General features: G+C 37.0%; 1 pseudogene; it reads right to left on the bottom strand.

Moving 5' to 3' along the window:
* Positions 1–7,083: 7,083 nt before the first annotated feature.
* LOC113362361 lies at positions 7,084–7,183 on the bottom strand (annotated as a pseudogene).
* Between the last annotated feature and the right edge of the window lie 374 nt (positions 7,184–7,557).

Below are 7,557 nucleotides of genomic sequence, written 5' to 3'. Positions count from 1 at the left end.
CAATATACTTTTTATGAGAATCAATTAGACAGTCAGACTCAATCACTAAAAAGATGTATCAAAGAGAGATAACTTGGACGGTACCAAAGACCAATGTCCAAGGATCAATCAAAATATCAATCAACAACCAAATGTTGGATTTCCAATTGATGATCACGAACGCACAACCTATATTATTTCAATTATATAAAATATAATGCGGAAAAGAAATGACACAGACACCAGAGATTTTGTTAACGAGGAAACCACAAATGCAGAAAAACCCCGGGACTAGTCCAGATTGAATACACATTGTATTAAGCCGCTACAAACACTAACCTAATTCAAACTAACTTCAGACTGGACTGTAGTTGAATACACACTGTATTAAGCCACTACAGACACTAATCTACTACAAACTAACATCGGACTGGACTATAGTTGAACCCCTATCAATCTCCCACTGATACAAGGTACAGTTGTACTCCTACGTCTCTGATCCCAGCAGGATACTGCGCACTTGATTCCCTTAGCTGATCTCACCCACAACCAAGAGTTGTTGTAACCCAAAATCACATACTTGATAATAAACAGATCTGTCTCACACAGAAAAATCTATCAAAGGATAAATCTGTCTCCCACAGATAAACCCTAGGTTTTGTTCGGTCTTAAGATATAAAATCAAGGTGAATAGGAACCAATTGATAATCCGGACTTTTATTCCCGAAGAACAGCTTAGATTAATCAATCGCCTCTCTACGATCCTTCCTGACTACACAAGCGGATTGTCGAGGAATCACAAATAGTGAGATGAAGATGTTTGTGACTTCTTTATCTTGCCTATCAGAGAAATCTCACGATCTCAAGCCAATCAATCTATTTTACTCGTACGATAGAAGATGCAAGATCAGATCACACAACTACGATAAAGTAGTATCGGTCTGGCTTCACAATCCCAATGAAGTCTTTAAGTCGTTAACCTGATTTTAGAGAAGAAAATCAAAGGTTAATGGACAACGACTCTAGCGAGTGCACTAGTAGTACACATACGTGTGGGGATTAGGTTTTCTCAATGCTAGATGTCTCCTTTATATAGCCTTCAAATCAGGGTTTTTCCTTAGTTACAAAGCAATCGTTATTCACCGTTAGATGAAAACCTGATTTAGATTCAAGCTAATATTTCTCAACCATTAGATCGAAAACTTAGCTTGTCACACACACTTGGGTAAACGTTTACTGGGTTCGTGAAAACCATGCCCAAATGTGTAAGTTCATGTTGGTTCAACATAGTAACCAAAAAGGTCAACCATATGAGCATTTCATATTAACCTTGTTCTTCTTCACCATAACTAGTTCAGTTGACTCAAATGAACTAGTTAGAGAATTTTTCAATTGCTATGAGATCTTATATAACTACAAAAGACACAATTGAAACAAAGATGATTCGATTCGATTGAATCGGCTCATGAACATTATAGCCACGGTTTGCATAAAGCATTCCTTAGTAATTTAATGTTTCATGTTCAGAGCACATCTTTAGATCATAACCTCTTAAGTTCACAAACAAGTTCGCGGACTTAAGTTAATCAGTTGACTTTTCCAAACTCAGCAGAAATTCTCGGTTCGAGAACTTCCGCCAGTTCGCGGACTACAAACGAGTTTTGGAAATCCCAGCAGAAATTCTCGGTCGAGAACTTCCGACAGTTCCCGGACTGAGTCTGCGTACTGGGTTCGCGGACTTGGCAAGCCAATTCCACAATCCTCCCGATTTCTCTTAATCAATAAAGTTCAAAAACTTCGGTTCAAGTAATACATGGTTATGTAATCTAAACTCACATTTCAATCATTGAGACATTCTCAGAGGACGCTATGTAGCCGTTATTTAGAGACCGATTCACGTTAGAGCAATTCTCAAGGTGATTGAAACTTTCATGACTTTCGACACTAGGTGAAGATAAACCTGATCAAAGCGAAACGCTTTACCAACACACGATTTCGAGATAAAAGATAAGCAATGAATGCTCAGCTCGAAATGTCAAGTGTGTATGATCTAGTCTATATAGCATACGAATTTTGTCTCATAAGAAGTAGAAGATAAAATAGATAGACTTTTGAGTGATAGATAAATTCAAGTCTCCACATACCTTTTTGTCGATGAAGTTCCACGGTTCCTTGTATAGATCTCCGTCGTTGTCATTGAATCGCCATGAAGTCCTTGAGCTTAACTACACTTTTTCTATCCTAGTCCGAGACTTAGCTATGTAGGCTAGAAATCAAGACTCATAGTTTTGATCAATAACATTGACAAACATGCTTGAGATAGCAACGCATGAGAGATTGACCGAGCTATGCTCTAACAATATCACTATTGAGTTGAATATTTTTAATGTCATTAAGCTACATTCTGAGCTAGATAAACGTGCATTGAAGAGGTGAACATGATAGGAACCTTAATTCAGGAGTCATTACCAAACATCATATCGGAAGATCCATTAGAGAGTTATCTATCCCACTTTAGCATGGATTTCGACGAAGATAGCAACATCGAATAAGTGAATGCTTTGTTGGATTATATTCCTGTGTTAGATATTGATAAATGGAAAGCTAGGTTCGAACCATTACTAGTTTTGAGTCTAGATTAATCCCTTAGCACTTCTTGGGAGGTAACCCATGCTCATGCAACACGGTAATATCTTTCCTTAACTCTTTTGCTTCAAATAGTAACAGTTTCTCCTTGTTCATGTTTTTAATTTTATCTTTAGAACATTGAGGACAATGTTAGATTTAAGTTTGGAGGTATGGGAGAAACTTTTTAGTTGCAATAAATAAACTCCAGAGCCTAGAAATTTATGCCTATTAAGGATAACACTAACCAATCTAAGTGGATGGAAGCATCTTGGTTGTAGGAGTTAAGGAACCAATCTGATTAGATGGAAACATATAAAGAGTTTATTCATAAAAGCACAAAGATCAGGTGTTATAAATAACATGTTGGGATCCTAGTCACACATTGGTTAGATGGGGCTTAATTAGTAGTTTATAATTCAATGGGTTCCCTCTTCTAGTCAACGGTTTCCTTTTTTTTTAACCGGTTTTCGAGTTGAGTTCTACCCATGGGCTTATGACGAGTTTAGGGTCGGTACCCCAACATTTGGTATTAGAGCCAACCACCACGATCCATGCCCGCTCCACAGAAGGGGTGACCTATAGGCTAGATTAAAGTGTTGGGGCACCTATGTATGGGCGTAGTTGTCACCCGCATTGAATAATGATAGGGGAGTGAAGCCGCCATAAGATAAAGGGCTACCTTCGCGTCAGTGTCGATAGAGTGGGCCAACGAGGACGTTTGGTCTGGAAGCGTGGTGGGATGTTGGGATCCTAGTCCCACATTGGTTAGATGGGGCTTAATTGGTAGTTTACAAGTCAATGGGTTCCCTCTTCTAGTCAACCGGTTTCTTTTTTTTATTAACCGGTTTTCGAGTTGAGTTCTACCCATGGGCTTATGACGAGTTTAGGGTCGGTACCCTAACATAACATGGTAGTTTCGCCATATCTCGTTGAGTCCTTTTTACTTCTGTTTTTATATTGTTTTCTTTTTAAAATATGTTTATCTAAGTGATTAGGTGGGGCTCACGAATCAAGTTGTTACCACTGATAGGATGAAATAGAGTGATTGAAATACCAAAAAAAATGAAAAAAAAAATTATTATGAAAAAATGAAAAAAAAGAGAAGAAAAAAAAAAGAAATTGAGACCAGACCACCAGACTAACCGGAATAAATTCAATAAAGTCGACTACTGGTACCCTTGTATATGCCAGTTGTGTTGACCTAGAGTTTGGATTTTTGACCACTGGTTCCCTTGTATATCCCAGTTATGTTTATATTAGTCAGACTAGTATCTCAGTCCATTAGGATAGGTTCATTTTGGCAGTGGTCTTCAGACAGAAATGAGAAACACCGTTCACCTTGTCAACATCAAAACCTTCTATGTTTTTATCTATATCCATCTCTTAGTCTGTCCATGTGATTTGTTGACTCCATATATTGATGTCCATAGTGCGACTATCTAAGTAGAGCTCTGTCACTTATATATGAATTTTAGTATGCTTGAGTGCAAACTCGTGTACAACAATTGGAATTTCGCATCAGGGTACTTTCTCCTGTAGTCAATAAGTATGCCAACCAAGGAGATTCTTTAGTGATATTCCAAGGTTTTGCGTAGGTAGTCAGGGTCTGGAGTAAAGATTTTGTGGATATATCTCTGGTAAGCCCTCCCGAGACTATAACTCGGCCACTAGGGTCACCTAGGGGTTTAAAGGCTTGTTGCACATGCTAAGTGCAACTGCGATGCCTGCGACAATGAGTTAGGATTTTATTTTGTAGATTTGATTTGCTCGAGGACTAGCAAATAATAAGTTTGGGGGCATTTGATAGACGCATTTATGTGTCTATTTTGTACTCAATTATGTGTATTGTTAGTGCTCGATTTTGTATTTATTTGATTATTTTATGTTTTTGTAGGTGTTTTTGAAGAAATAAGCTTTTGCGGAGAATTTGGCTCGAAAAGTGGTATTTGGACCCCCGAGATGAATTACTAAAAGCACCCAAAGGACGCGATAAAGGCACCCAGAAGAATTCATAAGATATTCAGGAAGATTACTATGCGCACCCCAAAATTACTATTTCCGCCCCAGTTGCTAAAGGGAGACCAACACAGGATAGGGGGAGGTCATCTTTTACACTTTGAATTTTCAAAATTGGCGGGAAAAACTTGTTTTCACGGAACAGATTAGGGTTGGATTTTTGGGGGATTTCTGAAGAGATTCAATCAGCGGAAATAGTTTGGATGGACTCATAAGAGCTAAACAGGCCTGGTAAGGTCGCTGGATTAGATCAAATTTGGCTAAGACTCGAGATTAGAACAAAACAGGGAGTTTGAAGTTCCGGTAACCTGTATATTTTCAGGGATGATTTCGGATGAGATTTTAGCAACCTTTTCGTGGATTTGGTTTGTTATGGGCCCGTTAAGGGTAATAAGGCTTGGTAAAGGTCTTTGAATCGAAAATGGAAGGATTTTTACATGCGTGGAAGAAAACAGGGAGGTAAAGTTTTCTCGGGTATATTTGATTTTATTTGTGGAAGTAGGGTGTAAAGATGAGGTTAAAATTTCCTCTGCTGGATTTGTTTCTATCATAGAGATATTTTGAAGCCACCCACAGACGCGTAGAAAATACAGAGAAGGAAAGAAATCTTGTGGCCTCCGGAGAAAGAAAAGAGAAGATTTCATAGAGATTTCTTGTCCAAGAGGATTTTTGTGTGTATAAATAGGACATGGGTGAAGTTTAGAACACTGCAGAGCGAGAAAGAAAAAGTTCCTGCTGCTGCAAGGGAGGAAGAACACGGAGAACATTGGGCTGATAGAGTCAGTCGCAGAAAGCATTCTTATATCCAACCACATAAGAGAACTATCGTTGTTTGTTCAGTTGCAAAAAGCTTTCTATGACTGTTGTTTTATTCTTTTTTAATTCTTTTCACCTTTGTAAACACCTTTTGAGCAATGAATTCATATTTTGAGCGTGTTTCCAACAAGATGAGCTAATTACCTCGTAACCAAGGCAACGGATGAAGCTACTTACACATGATTGATGGGTAACTATTTTATTTTCTCTACTTTATTACATAATTCACTTAATCACTGCTTTTGCAGAGTTTCAAACTGTTTGCGTGATTGTCCTAATTATTTGTCATTCAATTTGATAGGTTATGCTTTGTTAAATCTATTGATAATCTATGCTTAAGGTTTACAAGTAATATTTGAGAATATGTCTGATTTTTGGTGAGTTAAGATAAAAAGAGGACTTAAAAGTTGATTAGAGTTTTCAAATCCTTATCAATCAATCATGAGTAGTAGTGGAATTCAAAGTCTTGGTTATTTCTAAAACCCCGATATAACTTTCACTTAAGTTTTATTAATTTTAGCATTAAAAATTATTCTGAAACCAAAAATCTCTACAAGTCTTTGAACGAACTTTTCTTATCACTGTAAAAACTACATCAATTTTTGGCGCCGCCGACGCGGACTTGTATTTAGGTTTAGGTTTTAGGTTTATTTTAAATTTTTTTAGGTTTTGTATTTTGTGTTTTTTTTAATATTTTTTTTGTTCTATTTTACATCTTTGGTATTTTTGTTTTTGTTGTGCAGGATTGACTCAATGCTAAAAGTGGAAAGTTGAACTTGCCAAAAAAGGAGAAACCGAAGATATTATTTTTGGACTTTTATTTGTTAGTTTTATTTTATTTATTTTGGACTTGTAATTATTTTTGTTCCTTGCTTGTTTATTTTTATTTATTATAAAAAAAAACACACTTGCACACACCAATTTCATTTTCGTCCGGCACCGATTTTAGGAAAACAAGTGGTTTAGTATGGTGCACCCTCTGGGCGTTATCATCTGAAACACCAGAAACCCCAGCCTCGTACGTTTGGGTATATTTTGATGTGGTAACCCAAGCCTACCTAAGTTAGTTAGCCCAACATTTGCATGTGCACAGTTTTTGGTTGAATTCGTATATACCAGAACATAAGAGAAACGCTCTAGGACGGTTTATGCGTGAAAAACCTAGAAGTGATATTGTAGGAAACAAGAGTCTTGATTACCTTAATCTAGAGAGTAATATTTTTGAACGTCCTGATTTTACTAAGGAGAGAATCCCTATTACTCAGGTAGAGCCAGAATTGCAACTTTGAAAGCTTTGTTGAATCCGACTAGGACTATTCGTCCCTCGTGCATCAGGTTAGTTGAAACTGAAGCAAATTATGAACTTAGACCTGGGACCCTACAGATGCTCCCAATCTTTTTATGGAAGGAAAATAAAAACCCCTATTTCCATGTTAGGGATTTTGAGGAAATTTGTAGTACCCTAAAAATTAGAAACCTTGATAATGATGCTTTGAAACTTAGGTTATTCCCCTTTTCTTTGAAAGATAAAGCCAAATCATCGCTATATAGTTTAGTTTCCGGGTCAATCGAAATATATGAACAACTTAATTATATCTGCCTTTTTGAGCAATTTTTTCCCTAGGAAAAAAACATCGTCTATTAGGACGCAAATTTGTACGTTTTCTCAACATGAGGGAGAATCTTTGTATAGGTATTTGGAAAGGTTCAATGATTTATTAGCCCAATGTCCTCATCATGGCTTAGAAAAGGTTAGACTATTTCAGATCCTTTATGAGGGTTTAGATTATTCGACAACAACCATGGTTGAGTCTCTATGCACTGGTGGTTTTGAAAACCAAACTGTGGATGCAACGATGTAATTTTTGAATGAAATCGCCGAAAAGACCCACCAATTGGAAAATAGTAGGGAACCCAAGAAAACAATTCTTTTAGGCAAAGAGAACGTTAACAGGGTAGAAGGAAGCTTTGAATCAGATGCCAAAATTGCAGCAATAGCTAAAAGGTTAGAAGCTATAGAATTGGGTCACAATAGTGGTAAAGTAGAGCCTTTTTGCGAAGGCCAGACTATTTAAGAGAAATCCAATGCTCTTTATAATAATAACACTAGATTTGATA

This window comes from Papaver somniferum, chromosome 3, assembly GCF_003573695.1.
Source record: "Papaver somniferum cultivar HN1 chromosome 3, ASM357369v1, whole genome shotgun sequence".
In the NCBI taxonomy this organism is placed as follows: domain Eukaryota; kingdom Viridiplantae; phylum Streptophyta; class Magnoliopsida; order Ranunculales; family Papaveraceae; genus Papaver; species Papaver somniferum.
Note: the sequence above shows the minus strand (reverse complement) of the source record. Positions and strands in the feature narration are given on the sequence as shown.